The sequence below is a fragment of the Opisthorchis viverrini genome (genome assembly GCF_000715545.1).
Source record: "Opisthorchis viverrini unplaced genomic scaffold opera_v5_176, whole genome shotgun sequence".
Lineage (NCBI taxonomy): Eukaryota > Metazoa > Platyhelminthes > Trematoda > Opisthorchiida > Opisthorchiidae > Opisthorchis > Opisthorchis viverrini.
In genome coordinates this window covers 566,351-585,139 of record NW_008751834.1, presented here as the reverse complement: position 1 = coordinate 585,139, position 18,789 = coordinate 566,351, and positions in this window count along the sequence as shown.

Here is an 18,789-nt window from a genome sequence, read left to right as displayed (position 1 = left end):
TATATATGGTTTTGTGGCAGGGAGTGTTAGAGCAAGTTCCCCAAACTTGTCCTTCCACGATCGAATACTTTTTATCAACAACCAGGATGGCGTGTTTTTTAGTAAGACGCGTTTACATATCTTACAGCCAAACAACATCTTCATATGCCTAAGTGTCAAACAGATGTACCCACATTACTTAACAGATGCAGTGTCAGTCAATAGTGAAGAGGTAAATAAAAATTAAAGGTAAACAGGAAGATAAAATCTATTAATTTCGACGATACACACTGAAACCTGACTATAAATTCACCATGTGCAGTCCAAGTGCTCACAATCAGTAATTTGGATCGTAACTTTTTATACTACCGCAATAATAACCTGTGACGATTGCTCATTCAGCCTATCATCAAATCAAGCGGCCTAGGTGATTCAGCAAAGGTTTTTTCGTTTAGGCTTGAAAAAACGAAAAAACGCGCGGGCATAATTCATAATATCGAAATTGACTCTCTCACGTCGACTTCTGATACAAGACATTCCAATAGGTGGTAACGAGTACCTCGCTTGACCAATGATGTCCAAGGAGACAACCAGTCAATCAGTCAATCAATCTGCAACCAATAGTAATTAGTAACCTGTCACCGTAACAAAGCCATTTGATCGGATGTTTAGTATAAGGTCACATTCTGCATGCAAGATAAGATGTTCACTTTTGTCGGCATGGTAATTAAGCGGGATTTTTTTAGGTGAATCCCCTAAATAGTGGCTTGAGGACAAACGAGCGAAGACTGAATACAAAGAAGACTTTAATCAGTAAATGTCTAGTGTTCACTGTCCTGAAAGAATTTAATACGCTTCTCTTGATGATTGTCGTAATAAGATTCTTATTTCTGAAGACACCCGACAATGCATCTATTGTAAGTCATGCCACTCAATCAATCCCTTTGCGGATCCGGTTCACTCGGATGCCAATTGACTTTTCAGGACCGTATGACTGTTGCTACTAATTTTCTCAGAATTGCTTGACGTCATCCACCGGGCTGTGTTACGATAGCATCTTGAAGACGTCGGAACTAAAGTAAATCTGCCCAGATTATGCAAATATTCCGCCGTCAGAGCGTCTGATGAGACAAGGTGGTCAAATATTCATTCCGCTTCTACAGAAACTGGATTATTCCAAGAACCTATATGTCCTATTTTTATTTTTTCAGGGGTATTTACAGTGCAAACCTGTTCCCGACCACAGAATGACCCAAGAATTTTGACGCTAGGGTAAATGACAATCATGAATTTATGGATAAGTGGTCTACGTGACTGGCTGGAATGCAATGATTGAATTGTATAAACATGTTGAGGGTAAATATTTCCGTAAGCCCATTCACCTCTAATACACCTAATCAGACAAAACTCCGTGGAACTAACCGAGGGAATTACATCCGTGTCCGATGGCTCGATGGAAAACCAACGCAAATCTTTAGACAGGTAAGTGGGCATCTATTTGTGATTTAGTGTCGTCCGTATAAGATTATTGAGATGAGTCGATACTGCGAGGAAGTGGAGGCTTATGAACTTAAGCATTCTCCCTTGACTATTTTGTTAGTTGTTCCCCGAAAAGTGTTCTTTCCTGTTTATCAAGAGCAATGATGTCGAAAAGACGAAGGTGGTGCCTTGAAAAACTATTCTAATGCATCGACTGGTGATCTGATATAGAAGTCTCGGTTCAAACTGGTACTGATCAAGGACAAGTGTATCTCGCATAAGTAGAGCGAGAAGTTAGCTATGACCAGCCCTTCGTGTAACAGTTGTGTTTCGTCACTTAAGTCGGCTCCCAACGGCTGCTTATCTGTTTGGAAAAGGATCTCTTTGACAACCATCGCTCAAGAATGACTGATGAGAAATTTTAGTGTGAGACAACGTGTTTTTGAGGTACACAAATCGGACCTAACAGACATCGAGAACACAGCTGGTTGTACGTTTGAATAAACACATCAGGGATGCACAGCACACGTGCATGCACATGACTGTTCAACAGTGAAAATACATATGTTTTTTAATATCTTATTCCTTACTGTTTCTTATTTCTTATTTTCTTATTCAGTATTACATAAAATACCGTACTATGAACGTAGCTTCTAGGTTGAAGCAACCAATATTTCATGAAACTATTTGTTTTGTCTTCATGTGGTGGTGGTATGTTCAGACAGACTAATCAAACAGGTACTTACAACAACGGTTTGCGAAATCAGGCCTGTTAAACACTAAGGTGACGTGATAGCAAAAGCACTGAGGATCTTTTGCGCGTTTTATTGTGGTAACTTGCTTGCTGATGAAGATAAAGCATGCCTTCTTTTGCATATATTCTGTAAATTTAGTGACATTATTTGTAGGACTAGATGGCATCTGTCCGGATGGCATGCAAACGAATACCATTATCTTGGAAACAAATTTAGCTACTATCCGTCAGAGCCACCGTATTAAACAGCCTTGATATGCTTCGGCGAAAGAGCCAGGTATGTTGTTACATGCTTTGACCCTCAATGACGAATGGCGGTGCACTCTTTTTTATCGCGAATTGATCATAACGTTGAGTAGTTAGTTCAGTCAGGAAGTTAGTGTCTTTAACTACTAGTCACCAGATTGATCTGCCATATGGTTTTCTGGGACACGCAACTTCGATGGTTTCCAGCAGTCAGGGAACTGCTTTACTGTGATTATAGGATTGTCCCCATACTCCAACAGATACAGTACTAGGAGCAGAGGTGACAAATGTCTTCCTGTGTTTTTCTAGCTCAGCAGTAGCAGTTTTGCACAACATCAAATACCAACCAACCTCGACTGCAAGACTAGAATGTGTACTGATCATCTACGACCTATTGAGGCTGCCGAAGTATCCTACTTCAAAAGTGGAGACGTGTCTACTGCATACCTAACCTATCAGTTTTCTTTCAAATATAAAGATACAAAGGGAGAACGAATGCACAATTACTGAAAGGTGTGGTGGAACATACAATAAACAGGTTAAACAACCGAGGAGGGGCTGAGTTCCAAGTGTCGGGGGGCAAACAACAAACCTTCCACGTCAGCTGGTGAGTGTCTGCTACAAATTTACCCAACCTATGGTCCTCATTCCGAAATGTTAGCAAAATCGGAAGCCCAGAAAGTGGGACATCATGCTGACTCAACTAGATCAACCATCTGTGCGTAAATAAACTGTTTTGAGACCAAGAAGCTGGTTGTCTTTTCCTGATCACTTGACACCATTTTGCTTCACTCGTCCAACATTGTAACAGTCACTTTCAAACATAATGGTCTCACATTTTAAATATTGCCCCTAAAAGTGTAAACTAAATTTTTAACTTTCGCCCACGTATGCTTTCTGTTCGCATTAATGCCGTATGACAGAGGAGTGTTGCTTCAGAGCATGTTTATCGATTTTTATTCCTTTAACCATGGTGGTTGTGGAATTTGAAAATTTCATTCTTTTCTAACTCTATGTTGTACAACGCGGTTCGCCCTTTTTTGCTAATTCGGTTTTGCGCTTATACTGCCTTTCTTGTTTTCGACCTGAACATAAACCGTTCTTTGACCTTGCCATCGGACGTGTTGCTTAGGTTCACACGTGGTTTCGCTATCCTGTAGACACGTGGATTCGTCGGTGTGGACTTTGAGATTCGTTATGAATTAGTAGTTCCCAAACCGATGTATAGAAGCCGGCATAGTCTCACGATTTGAGGTCTGTAAAGTTTTATTATTTCATTATTGTATTTATAGTACCACATTTGTAGATAAAAACACACTTGAAAGAGTTGGCTCTTGAGGTTTTGCGTGTAACTCGACGTGGTCCAACAGATTGCTGGAAACAGTTCATACTGGGTCACAACGTATAATTAATTGATCTGCAGTGCTAGTGTATAATTTTGTTCCCTTTATCTCGCTGTTGTAGAAGCTATATCTCCTAGTGAACTCAAGCGAATCCCGGCTATTTTATGTGGAATTTTATTTTTTTAAATTAACGTTGTAATTCATTATTCAGTACTCTAGTCTGCAGTCTAATTCTTACTAGAAAACAATCTTGTCTCTCCTTTCTGTTATTTTGGATTTTGTACGCAACACAGGAAGCAGACAAGATGACCGTAAATCACGTGAACTCTCAGTCAACGATGCCATCTGAACAATATGGTCAGCGTGCTCTGGGTTAGCCTTTTCATAAGGTGATTTGTGAGTTTTTCTTTCAACAGCTCCCCTCTACTTGCAATTCGATTACGAGCAAGACAACATCCGCATCGGACAAAGCAACCCATTGTGCATCAGTCCGAAAACACTCTGAGTATATTCGTGTATTGTTTTGTGTTTATTGTTTGTGAGACAACGAAGATATACGTTACGACAATAATAAGTGTTATCAGTTAGTATTCCACTAGGCACGTGGCCACACGGTTTCCTCAAGTGAAAACAAACAACAGTCCTCGTGACAAGGACAAAACGTACTCGACCACAAACCATAATATACAGAACCGGGGAAGTTTCAATGCCAATGTTTTCAGATTACGTGCATAACCAAAATGACAAAAACAGCTGAAACCGAGATAAAATACAAAAAAGTGGACATGCTCACTGCATCAGTTTTGATCCTTTGGTTTTTAATAAAATCTCAAGACAGTAGACATTGACGTTTAGCCGCTCAAAGTAAACTGAGCCGATCAAATTGGTAACCAGTGGAACACATCGGGAAATGTATGACTTAAGATGTACAAAAGTATTCCATACCAAAATTGATTCAGAATTCACTTTTTAACGTTTTAAGACATAGCTTCAAGTTATGATGAACACTTTGCCACATGGGCGAAAAAACGGACTCACCATCCTCAGAGAAGAGCGTTAGATGTTCTATAACTATGTGTCCTGTATATGCACTTTAGTTTACAAATGCACATCTGCCTAATGCACGCAATTGAGGATGATGTGAATTTTCGTCTGCCTTTAATATGCCGCCTTTTTCGCCTATATTTTTCAAGCAGGATAATTCACGTAATGCACTAATACTGTCATGAATGCTGTGAATAATTGACTACCTGACCCATCAGAGGAAAAAAGGAAAAAAAGAGACAGTTCTCGTGGTCTGGTGAAAGTGTTTACACTTCTTTCAAACAGAATAAAATGATAGCGTTTCCCTGTACGTTTCACCGCATCTGGTAGCATAAATATGAAGAATACTGTTTATACGGATATGTGTTTCACAGTAATGGAAAACTTTGTGAACCAGTTGTTTCCCTATCGTGGACCATATGTTGGAGAGTTACGCAAAAGCAACCAAACATTTCGAAAGACGTTATGACGATGGAGACTAAGATTGTCTGGTTCGGCTTTCTGACTGAGAAGCGAAAATCCTTCACTTACAACAAACATCAACGCCTCCCAGGCTGATTACTCTCTTTCTCATGGGGCATTCACTGAGTACGAAATGGAAACGGACCAAACCTTTTCCGGTTTAAGTCCGTCTGTGAGTTTCGATAACCATCCTTGGGGGTGGCTTATGAGACTGACACGTACAACGATAGAGTTGATGGACCACGAAAAACGTTCGGCCTTAAGAACAGTGTAAACTTGGTGAATTGATAAGTACTAATTTTGGGTTTTTTCATCGACGGAGCAGTGAGTTGTTGCTTCCATTCAAAGGTAACATGTATATATCAGTCCAGTGGAAAGTGCGCAGGAAGCTGTGACGGAAGGTTTAGATTATCGGAGAAAAATTATGAAGCCATAATAATGTTCAGCACCCAATTGTCCAATAAACATATCTGATTAATGTATCTCAGATTGCACGTAACTGAGCGGATTTCTCATGAGTTAGGTTTGGAATGCTAGGCACCAATGAAAACCGTCTGCTGACAAAAATAAACATAAACGTTTACTTTAAAGTAGCTCCGCTAGCCACTGCAATTTTCTCTGCATCATTCGAGTTTAGGGAAGCAGTCCCTCCGTTCTACTTTGATCACTTTGGTCAGTTCATACTGGTAGAAATGACGGTGACCTCATGTTTTGCTCCTGCAGGTTCTCATGAGAAACAGCCATCTGTACTCGTGAATCTTAAAAGAATATGAATGCTACCCCACTTGATCGCATCCAAGACGTGTATATCATTTTAAAATGGTCAAGTTTGCAGCTTAAAACGTCCGCACTGTAACGTGCCATATGTTTCGCTTTCGTTGCTCGAGTTATGAGAGCCAATATTTTTCAGATGGCTTCGGAGTGCACTAAGCCTGTTGATATCCGGTGTTCGCATTCTGACTTTTCCAGAGAAAGGCCCCGCAATAAAGGCTAATAGTGCTAGTAAACCTATTTTCCAACGATTTCCTGAACAGAGTAAGTAAACCGGAAAATAATTTAGCTTTCTGAGCAAGATTAGTGCAGACAAAATTTCCACGGATCTCTTTACTACTAAGACCTGAACAGTGGGCTTCGGCGCTCCCATATCATCTGACTGACTTTTAGTAGACAAGCGAATATGCCACGCTTAAAATCTGTGTCGAATGATTCGCTCTTCATTCCAGTAAATACGAAGTGCCTTGTTGGTATTAACAATTAGATCACCCTTTGTTCCTAAATTTCGGGTTATATCACATCCAGGTTAACACTGCTTTATCAACCTCGTAGTTTTGATGACAAAAAATAACTCATTGCATTACTGCGATAAGCTTGCGTAAATGCACCAACTTCACGCTACCCGTGGTAATTCCACGTAAAGCGACTACCATATGTTACTTTAGTGAAGACCATATTATATCTTGTAATTGAAGGCCACTGTCACCAGTTCTCTAACCACCTAGTTAAACCATATCAAAGTGCGATCAAATGAGCCCTCAGAATGTTAGCGCAATTTGTTATTACTGCCGGATGTACTGGTCCAGATTACAGAGTGTGATATTCCTCGATAACACGGGTGCAAAAGAGCATCGTGAAAACGATTTCCTCTGTGCTGATAAGAGAGATCCGACCAAAACATTTTGATTTCCAGAGAGAACGGTAAGTCAAACTACACAAGGGACAGAGATAACAAACAAGCTAGCACAACATGCACAAAAATTGACGTCGTGGTTAAATCTTTACGTTGTCCAACAGGGGGTAATATATATTCAACAGCATGGAAATATTTACTGATCATTGTCAATTATTTTTAAGTGGATGTTCGTAAACATAAGAAGATGAGCGAAACACGCGGAGAAACGTGCGCGAGAATAGTAAACAGAGGGAAGTGTTCTTTTCTAAGGCGTCTCGACAGTAGTTTCTTAGTTAGCCTCGAAAGAACTAGGCGACTAATGCGCCAACTTACTGTCCGGAAGGCTGTCATTTGGACTGCTTGTGCCTCGGCTTGGGCTACCAGTCAGCCTTCTAGTCCTCGTCCTTTTTTTCGGCAACATGTACCGCGGCATGTACCTCAATTCTGTCGTACGTACGTAAATAGCACAAATGGTGAGTAAACACAAATAACCAACTACGACGTATGGAGGCCCCAGGATAACAACACCGTTTGGTGAAACAAAGTTCAAGGTCAACTGGTAGTGAGTAGGCTTGAGAAGATAGTGAACATGCATTCGTCAGTTCCCTACTTCTGCTCTTTCTCCTACCACACAATGCTTCCGCATCAAGTTGAGAATATGCTCAAGTTTATCACACTTGTCTTCCACTTTCTTGGACCGATTGGTTCAGTTATGATGTAATACGTCGAAACGGATGCCGAAAATTTTTCGAAGACGGTATATCTCAGACGACGAAGACGTCCACCTTGCACTGACAAACACACTGAGCAATATTTCTAGTAGCACTCAAATATATACACCAAACTCTTTCGTGGATCACCACAAAAGTTTGTCTAGTTATGGCTACCAAGCTAAGCGCTTCTAGTTAGAATGGTGTCGCGGATAGATACCTGAGGCAACACGTTTCCAGGAGGTTCAAGCCGTCGAAAAAAACAAAGCGTCCAACCGTCGTAACCCATTACCATCAATCAGGTTGCTCAGGCTAATAATCGGCTTTTGCTGCATCTGGACGGCTAAAATCAGGTCTGGGATATTGAATCTACCATGTTGCCTACCGGCATGTATAAGGCTTAAGTGTGCTCAAGTAGACGCAGCCAGCCACAATTAGACTGTCTAATGTAATTGTCCAACCTTTTCAGGATGTTGTGGCGGGCTATTATGAGGCCGAGTCCAACTCAAGGGTTTCCATCTTCATGCCGATGGCGGTCGCAGTGTCTGAAAGGTTTTTCGTGAAATATGAACTGCCAAACTGGAATTCGGACCCGTAAATGTTCGTAGGGCTTCAGTGTATCTGTCATTTAAATTGAGGCATCAGAAATATGTGATTTCAGCATATACCAGATAAGTGTCCCGGGTTGTTCCAAAAGTTGAGGAATTTGTAAACTTTGCACCCTTGTCTCTCGTCCCGCTTGAATTAGTCGTGCATGTCAAACGCGTCCTAATGGAGTAGCACCACTGTCCTCCTGTGATAGGTGGTTTTGGTCTCGCTATTCGAAGAATCAATCGATGTTTCTCGTTTGTCACTTGTTAGTTAGTTAAGTTTTTACTTCCGATGTTGCTTCTGGAACAGGGATATACAACCACAAATGTGATAAAAAAAAATTGTGTTAAATTCATCGGCGTGTAAAGCCTTATCGGTGGTCATCGTAACATAACGTCCATTTTTTAATATTACTCCAAGTTTTGGGAAATTAGTCCAGTAGACACCTGAAGTCATTGTAGTTGCAGTTTGCCTTTCTTCTCCAAAGCCACTCTCATAACAGATTATCCAACTGAAGATTATGTAATGAGTTGCATAACGTCTTTGTTGTGGTTGAATGTATCTTGCAGCTAGTCATTCACGTTTAAAGTGCATAGGTCTTCAATCCTTTTATTTAGTTTATGCGGCCCACCAATGTATATATCACTTAACGTGTCTTAAATTAAAACAGCAATTTGTAGACTTACACGGAGTGGAATATATTTTACTAGGCTAACTCATCTAAGGGTTGACCGATAATGTTCGTTTGCATACCTCACAAGGCTATTCAGGTAGGAACATACAGTGTCGGACGCAGCTTAAACTAGATGTATAATGAGATAATCAGCGACTTCCAGAATTTGGGGCGAAAGAAAGAACTCTATCGCGGGAGCTATTGCAAACGTTTACAATGCAAGATATCTTGCAGTGCATTAGTGATAATTTCAAAATACATTAGTAGGACTTGCATTCGTTCTGAAATTCCTTTTATGGTTTTTGTGCCTGAGACAAATAAGAACGATTTACTGAATGTATTGTCCTACTGCTGGTTCACTTACTTGCTTTCCATCACAAATTTTACTAAGAAATATGAGAATAAGCCCATAGTTTCCTCGCGGTGTCTGAATGAACATTCATTTCACGGGACAGTTTCCGACCCACTGTTTTTATCATATATGTGCTTCACCAATTGGTGTTCACTATTGAACATCCAGCTGATGATCTAATGTATGCGTGCTATTATATCATTGTGATTAGCTCATTTAACTATTCAAATCTTGGTTGCAGCGTGCGCAGACAAGTGTAGCACTCATCTGTCCTTTAAGGGGAACGCAGTAATTCACGTTTCATCCCAAGGAAGGAATTTCCATACAAACTAAAAAATTACTTTGCCAAATTGTTTGTGGTTTGTTTCTGATAAACTGCAACATTTTGTACAAATAGCCAAACAGAATGCCACTCATACGCACTTGTACAATGAAGATGTTCCCCTTCACCAAACTGACAATAGCAAGTTAGACATCCCTACAAACGTAACATTTTTCAAAAATATCGGCGCACGAATTGGCAAGAAATTTTCTCGCTGTTTACTAGAAAATCTACACACAGCGTCAAAAACATTATCAGAGTTGTTGTTCTCCGTCCCTTTGAGCCCAAACAGTACATCTTCATTGTGCTAATGACCCAGATTTCCAGGTTCACTCTCCCTTGGACGGTCCATTTCCTGTTCTGTTCTAATTTTATTGGTAAGTTCGTAATAAGGAATAAGGCACCGGGCTTTTCGACGCATTATAGAAACCATCAATAGTTCTCCACTTGTATCTTAGTGGACCAATTGTCTGCCCCAAAAAAGAAAGGTATGAAAAAGATGACTGAGTGTGAATTCGTCTAATTCAGTAACCATTTTGTTTTAAAAGGGGCACCATATGAACGTTTATATTTATAAACTGGCTTATTTTCCTGTTACACGATTTTCTTTGTGAAAAGCAAACCTACGCAAAGGTGATGCAACTACGCCTTCATATCAAAGCTCCAGTGAGCTACAGCACGTTTCGTTCGGACCAAACGTATGGTACCATCTTTTAACGCAGTCTGCCTACACATAAAGCCATTTCAATTCTGAATTCGTTATCCTCCACCTACGGGTGTAACGGTGAATACTACTTGTGTGGCATGCGAGTAATATGTGGCTCTCTCAAAAATCCTTATCGTGTAAAGTGAGACTTATTAAGGAATTTGTGGAGTCTCTTTTTAGCATTTGTTTACTTTTGAGCGATCGTTCATGAGTATTCAAGAAAGCTCAGCAATACGATTTTTATAAACAAGATGCATATGAGAGTTTTGCTTACCCGTCCAATAGTCTGTAACTGTTCATTTGGTGTTTTTCGATAAATTACTCCTCAGCGGAGGCCTCCTTCCTGTCACAGGTATGCAGACCGACCTCTTGAGGCATCGCCTTGACGTTTACCTGAGCAACAAATGCTACAGGTTGTTCTATCTGCGACCATGAACCAATATCTTATGCCACCTCATCAAACCCTAGCCTACAATTAGACTTCGTAATTCTGTAACCTCATTCAGCGCATTCTGGTGAATATATCATCCTAATTTGGATCCTTGAGCCGCATTAAGCCAAGCAAGTGGGTTTTAAACTGCCGCAAGGGGACAACATCTTGAGAAGCCCGAGGAAGACCAGAGTAGCAAGCTATGTTAATTCCCAAAAATAACATTTTGTGAAAATAGTAAAATCAGACGGAATCTTTCATTTCGTACGTCCAACGGATGTGACATACAGCTGAAGAACAGCAGATGTGAGACTTCATCCGGAAAATACATATCTCTAAGAACCGAACGCAAAATTGTCAGGATTGAACAGACATAAATAACCGCTTGGTAGGGGTGAAGCAGCTCTTTGAGAGTGAACGGAAATCATTTGAACGAAAATAATCGACTCTCGTCCTCTTTGTTTCTAAAGCGACTTATTCCTCTTACTTCTGGAGGGCTCTTATATATTCGGATAACCTTTATAACAAAAAAAAGAATTTGTTGAACTCAAAACCAATCCTAAGAAAGTAATACCATTTGTGTTGGGATTTTTTCGGATTGATTGTGTTTTCTAGAAAGCAAAGGATTCGAGACAATCTGGAGTTTCGTGGCGCGTTCACTGCTGATGATCCAATAATTATGAAATAGCAGTACAGTGCTTTTGGGCTTTCCAGTAGTGATTGGGTTTACTAACAGGAAACCATTAAATCTTCTCAAATTTTCAACAATCAGCTCCAGTACACTAATCTGGGAAAAGTTCATTTACATATTTAGTTAATTGAGTTTTATGTTTACCTGGAGAGAGACTGTGGACATGAGAAAGCTAGTTGCGAGAACTGCCGGTCTTTGATCTAAAACAGAGAACACTATCCCTCCGGCTGCTGACCGCATCCAAACTCGAGATCCGAAAATTTCATTGATTAGGCTTTAACCCGAAATGAGTGGAGAAATTCCACGCATAGGGACTGGGATACTGTTGTGACAATCCTGAAGGTTACTCAGACAATTCCAAGGAATTCTTCTCACAAAGAAGTACAGTTGCTTTAACCGCTGCGAAAAAAATGTAAAATCCAAAACTAAATCAGTTTAGAGCTGGAGAAAATGAAATACATCTACCCATACTTTTGTCACCGAGATTGGAGCGCTTTTGTCTTTTCTCTCGAGCACCACGTGTTTATATTTAATTTAACTGAGTTCTTGAAATTTAATCCCTAATACTTACGGTTCCCATTCCCTAAGCTGTTGAAGTAATCATGTCGAACTTTACTGACAATTTATTTTTCTCCTAGAGGTCTGTTATTTTTGCCAATGAATATATTTGATAAATCTTCAGAAATGCGGTCAGCACTGGACACTTAATTTTTCGGCCATTTCTAAACTCCACACTTTATCGGTATATACTTTATCTGTATATTTGACAGCCAAGATGTTCCAGCACCCCTTTCATATGTTACAGTCGCTGAGAGACGTCGCTGTTATTAGTTTCACTAACTTACAGTTTGTAGGTGAAAAGCAGAGGAATAACTCAGTCAGACGCCATGTCAGCTGACTATTGCTAAGCTGAAGTGCTAAAATATAGTTCATTTGTAAGCACATATTGTTCAGGTGTAATACATTTGCGAAGGCCATTGTTCTGTTTAGTGTTACCGCTCGAGCAACATAACATTAGTTTCAGTGGTCTCAGTAGCTGAGCTAATACAATGAGTGTTATCAGTTTCAAAGTTCACACTCCCCTAATTCTTCGTTCTCTATCATGCCACTAAACTATAAGTTTGGAAGCTTACCGAAGCTGCATCAGTTGTTTCTGTAACACTTCCTGGCGAGCTCTGAAATTTGAAGAAACGAACCGAAATGTCTGTTTTTTTTAATTTTCCAAATTCTGCAACTGTCTGCGTAAAAGGAACATGTTCCTCCGAAAAATTGCCCAAGAATACGATACGCGAAAGGAACAAGCGCCTTTCATTCTTTGCACACAAATGTAAAAAATAGTCGTTTTGTCCTACTGTCATCGATGAATGTGTGGGTGAACCACTGATATAAGAGAGCTAAAATGTATTGAATATCATAACAGAAAATAAGATGAAAAAGTTAGCATCTAGTTCAGGACGGATGACGATGCGAATGTTGGCCTGTGACGAAATCGAGTGAGTTAAACAAGAAACACTAAGTTTTTAAAGTGATCTAGCCTACACAATTACGCTTATGATGGCTAAATACATTTTCCGAGGTAACTGGTTGAAAATAACCAGATTGTTATCGTTCACTGTCCAAAGAGGATTTCTGCAGTCATTCATGTGTAGGTGTATGTGTGCTTAATGTTAGTCATGTATTTTGTCAAATATATACTTCGGAAAAAAGAACAGAATGACGGCAGAGGTTGAAAAAGCGCCACGTGTACCGTTTATTTTCGATAAATCCCTCCTGCCTCATTTCACCAAAAACGGCTTGTGAGCAACTAAAAATGGCCATGTACAAATGTACAGCTGCATAACTGAGGGTACGCGAAATACCAGGACAAGAATGAGGACCTTAGAATACGAATTCGCCCGTCGATCAGTACGAACTAAGCGGTAACAAACTATGAAGAACGAAAGGACAAACATTTGCACATAGTTTCTAAAAACTGAACATCCTCTATAGTTCTCATAAAATATCCTGGGTGTGGTTTGGAATGGCAAACAATAATGAGCAAAAACTTTAATCTGTCTTTATAACAATTTTGATATCAACTTACTACAAGAGGAATTGAAAGTGCTCCAACATTTTACCAGAATCTACACATCTTCCTCTAGTACCTTCCAGTGCTACACCACTATTTACGGTAAACTGTAGTCACAACTCCCGACGAACTCTATGAATTTTCGAAAGAATTATGTCGGCATATTTTTTGCACGTCAAAGAAAACCGGGACACTTAGTTTAAGGAATACTATGCAGTAAAAAAATTGCCTATAGTAAGTGGAGTAAAGACCAGTGAACTTTCTAAGAAGTGTCTGCTTCGCCTACGTACGAGCTCAAAATTGATGTGTTCGAGGCGTCTTGATGTGTCCAGGGTTACTGTCCGACACTGCAAAAGCTGAACTACCAACAGCAATGTTATCGCAAATCTCGTCAGGCTGAACTATCTGTAAGTTTCCGTGTTGTCCCCGTAGAACGACAAAAAAATGAGCAGCTGTTTGAGGCAGGTCATACATACCCGTTTGGTTGTAACGCCTTCATAGATAAGGACGGGGATTACGCGGTTTGTTGCAGAATGTTTATTCGGCACTTGCTGTCATAAAACGTTGAAATCAACGCAGATGAACGAATGCCATTTGAAAGCAACTTCCGAACTACCGTTTCCCTTATCAAATAAAGTCATTCGGTGAATAGTGTCTTTTAGGACCCATTAAGAGACCTTTCTACACACCCAAGCGACTTGAAAACGAATGATTCCACTCGTATATCTGTAGACGTGCGTTGGATACCTGAGTTTAACCATTTTTGCCCCCCCCCCTGTTTTCTGACGGCTGCTTAAAGTGTCTGCTCACAAAAAAGCCGTGTGTATGACATTTGTGCACTAAACCATCTGAAATAGTTTTCGCTTTTGAGGCACTCCAATTGGTAAAATAAAGTGTTTGTCAACATGAGGGAAAACGAGATCTATTTGGACTCAGATCCAGTCTTCACATCGATGTGCCCAACTGATTGAGATTCTAAAAAGGCCTCAAGCCATGACAATAATTAAAATTACTAACACTGACGTAATTCCTCTGTCAAAATCTCGAGCGAAATCAATACCCCAGTACTGAGAAGCCAGACAATTAGATAAACATCTATTCCTAAGTTTGTCCATAGTTATTTTCCAAGCCCCGGATTTCGACTCTATGAGTGCAAATCAGGGATCTGGCAGATTCTGGACTTGGCTTTATCCTGGCACCTTGTCGTACTAACTCGTGCCTCACCAATCTCCCTGACAACGTTTCTAAGTGTGTACCGTCGACCCCACTGCCTAGTGAGAGCTTTTGATTTATTCGAAATTAGTTGTTCTACCTTGCGGTTTTCTCTACTCAACCACTCCATCTATTCCCAAGGTTTTCTGCCTTCCATCTAGACCGAATATATTGAGGTGGCTAAGGACTTCCACGTTGACCGTCTTTGCAATCTCAAAATTTTCCCATTTCCTGAACTTCGTTGAACGTCACAGCATGCCTTGGTCTTTTCCTTCAGAATATGTCTCCGGGCTGCGAAGTTCAATTTCAGATTCTCGCATTATAACTACACTCAAGAATAACTCGTCGACAGGTGACTGCTTTCCAGCGAGCCATTTCGTTTTTGGTTTCCTTGTTCACAATTGAAGACAGACGTCTTCAAATCCCTCCTGCCTATTCCAGTATCAAACTACGCAACATTTTCTCAGCTAAATGATTATAAGCCTAATCAAAATACGGATCTGATATGCGGTTTCTTCATGACAGCTTTCACAGTCTCAAAACGTACAAGAAAATCAATTCAGGAGTCACCAAATCCACGAAGTTTTTTTTAATACGACGGCTTCCTATCTAGACAATGTGATATGCGCAAGTCAAGGGGAACTTTTGGCAGTATTAAATAATTTAGCTGATGAGATTCACATTTTGCCAAAAGTTTCTCTATAATAATGGTTAACTATTCGAAACGGTCAGTGAGCATTGTAAGTACAAAGCGGCTCGTCGAGAGAGAGAGATCATGTTCCTACATGTATATCAACTATAAAGGTACCATAAAAGCGACTGGATCACTGTGAACGGTAACAAGTTTCTCAAGCTTTCACCTGACCGGCTTGTGTCTGTTTTATCGCAACAAACCACTTGGCTTACATCCGAAACTTTTAGATTGACCACATAAGCGAACATCAATCTAATGGTTTCTCAATTAAATTGATTTGGCTTCACATGTTGTAGCTAAGATCAGGCACTTTCGTGCTACTGGTAAGTGCATTATATTAAGCTTATCTTAATCTAACATTCTTGCAAACTCGACATATAAAGTGTGAACGACAGTAGGGATGGTGCCATGTCAGATCTAAGCGTGAATTTACTGTCTCTCTGCCTTGATAGTGGAGCTTTCTCTGGTATCATCCTAGTGAGACATTTTGTTTCAATCTTCCCCAAGCACATGATGTCACGAAAACCACACGAAAAAAAATTTTAAGAATAAACTCCGCTCCTGTGCCGACCATGTTTTGCCATCGGCTTTACTCCTGTGGAGAGTCTCATTAGTTCACGTTCAAAACTATTGGTTCATGAGTGGTCGTTCTCGGTCTATCAAACACATCGCGCAAGTCACTAGATCCCTCATCCTCTGCGCTTCCATGAATCAAATTAGACTCTCTTTTGGTATGAACATCACTTCATGTAACTTTATGTACTGTTCATCTTAACACTAAAGTGGGACAAACTCGGCATCAAGGATAATAATCCTGCGCTTATTTACTGACAACCGAGCTGTCAAATACGCAATCCAATCATCAGTACGATGAGGATGCATTCTTGAGTGAGTTTGAGGGTCATTCAATACAACATAAGGCTTACTAAAGCCGTCTACATTGATTGCACAACCTTGTCCGTCTGGGAATAATCACCCAGAAATTACTACTCTCGTGAAAGCTTATCAATGGTAATGGCTTACTGTGAAAGTTTCGTTATCATTACAGCGTCAAACGGTGAGGGTACTTCCATTCAACCTAAATCTCTAAAATAACATGCTTATCAAGGACAACAGTAATCTATGTATTTTTGTACGAAAAAGGTTTCCCATTGTTCAGCCGGAATGACTCATTTGACAGGTCCCACAAATATTCAAAAGCAGGAGGAACTGCTGTGTTGAAATAGCTCAAATACAAGATGGGAAAGTTTTCAATATCGCTTAAACCTGGATTCTCTCTAAAGGATCAACAGAACTTCAGAAGAATTTATAACACAGGTAAACAAGAAAGCAAAAATGTAGAGTTCATATTTGTCAGATTTCCTTGAACTGTCCGGTGATGTCCTTTGTGATGATGCGACGGCCATTAGCGGTATTGCGTGTTCTTGACGATTCCAAGCCTTGAATACCGTACAATACGCGTGTGAAGCGCATCTGAATGATTACGTGACGTTCAACAAACCGAATTTGCTAATCAGAGTAGGAATGGTTACATTTTACAAAATATAAGTGTTTGGCAGTGACATATTTTATCCTAGTTTCCTGCGTCACATGTAGCGTAACTTAGTTGCAATTTGACTTCAACTGAGGTTTCAATCTCAAAACTTTTTTCACATATCGTATTATGTCAACAGTCCTCATGAAGGACCTCACTCGGAGATATCAATCGAGTAAACTGATTGATCAGTCACAAACGCTTATAGTGAGTGATAGGCAGCCGAAACGGTTTCAATTCGAAGTGTTTTTGTCCAAATTCAGATAGTATAGTCGTACCGTGTGAGCTGATACATGAACAGCAGCTTATCGCACTGTCAGATTCACCAGTCGAAGTTAAATGACTTTGCTTTTTGGACGCAGTGAGTCTTCCTCACGGTATGTAACATCCCACTACAAACCAATTCCAACTCTGAAAACGACATGAGCTAAACGATGGTTATGCCTGATAATCCATCCTTTTGCACTATGTCCTGTTATGCACACGCTTGGATGGTCAACCGATGAAGATGGTGGTGGAAAATGGGAGTGATTTATTAAATACGTTGTATGCTGTCGGCGAACGTGCACAAGTCCAATGGTATTTTGGAGGAGTATTTGACATAAAAATGTCAATTCTAAATGCTATAACAGGCTGCGGTGAATGCAACGCTTTACCAAACACATTGGATAGTAGATGCGCTCCAATTTGGATAGCTAGGTAATGTGGAATGATGTTGAAATAATCAGAATTTACAGAAACCAGTTTTCGCACAAAAGAGACCACTCTCCACGGTTGAAGGCCTTTTTGTTCAACCTATTTTTCAAGTTAAAATTTTTCCAAAAAATCCACTCAGATTCTCTCCTCATTGTAAGATACTCCACCATTTCCACATGCATTCGAAATTAGTTTAAACTGTTTCGCTATGACTTCCTCAGTAAAAAGCGAGGATGAATCTAACTACACTCGGGCTCGTGGGATGCTCCAACCCTCCATAGGAAAAATTCAGAACGTCATCACCAAAGAGAATACACACATCCTGAAGTTCTTCTTTGGAAGCAGAAAATAAACTCTACATCACGTGCGAAGATTTTGACCATTTATGTTGAGATATTTAAATTTCTCAGAGCCGTTTGCAACTCATCTAATTTAGCACAACCCTTATAAGTGAATTAGAACTATATGACGAATGTCGAACACAGATAACGTAGGTAATTTTATAAAAGGACGAATTACGTGCTTCCTGAAAACTGGAACTGCGGCTCAGTTTCGCTGCCTGGTTGTTCGTTTATTCACCGAGACTTCATAGTCTGATTAAAACTTGACTTATGCAATTAATGAGACGTTATGTGTACGTGATTTAATCCATGTTTTTCTCTTGTGCCTCCTTTTATATAGTTTTTTTGTATATACTGGTTAGTTGTTGGACAACGTTTGCGCAAAGGCACAATTAGTTCACGTGGAATTGTGCTTCGTTGGGATTGCAGTCAGCTGCAAATGAGTGATATGTTGAATGTCTTTACAGCAACCTTTATGTTCACCATTTCAGACAGGTTTGGAAAACAATCGGTGCCATTTCTGCACCCTCTATTCTGGTGGTGTTTACGTACCGCTCATGCTCACCAATTCCGATGTGAAATGTTTTGTCTGTCTGACCAGTGTAAACCATTATGCAGTCGGTACAATTTATTTTGTGTGCAGAGTCCCTAGTCCGATCAACCGGAAGATGACCCTTCAACTGCACCGGTGTTGAGCGTAAGGTCTTTACCTTCTGTAAAGCTACTTTAGTGCTAAGCGTATTTAACACCCTTGTGATAACTCCATATATCTGTGTTTTGTATGTTCAACTCC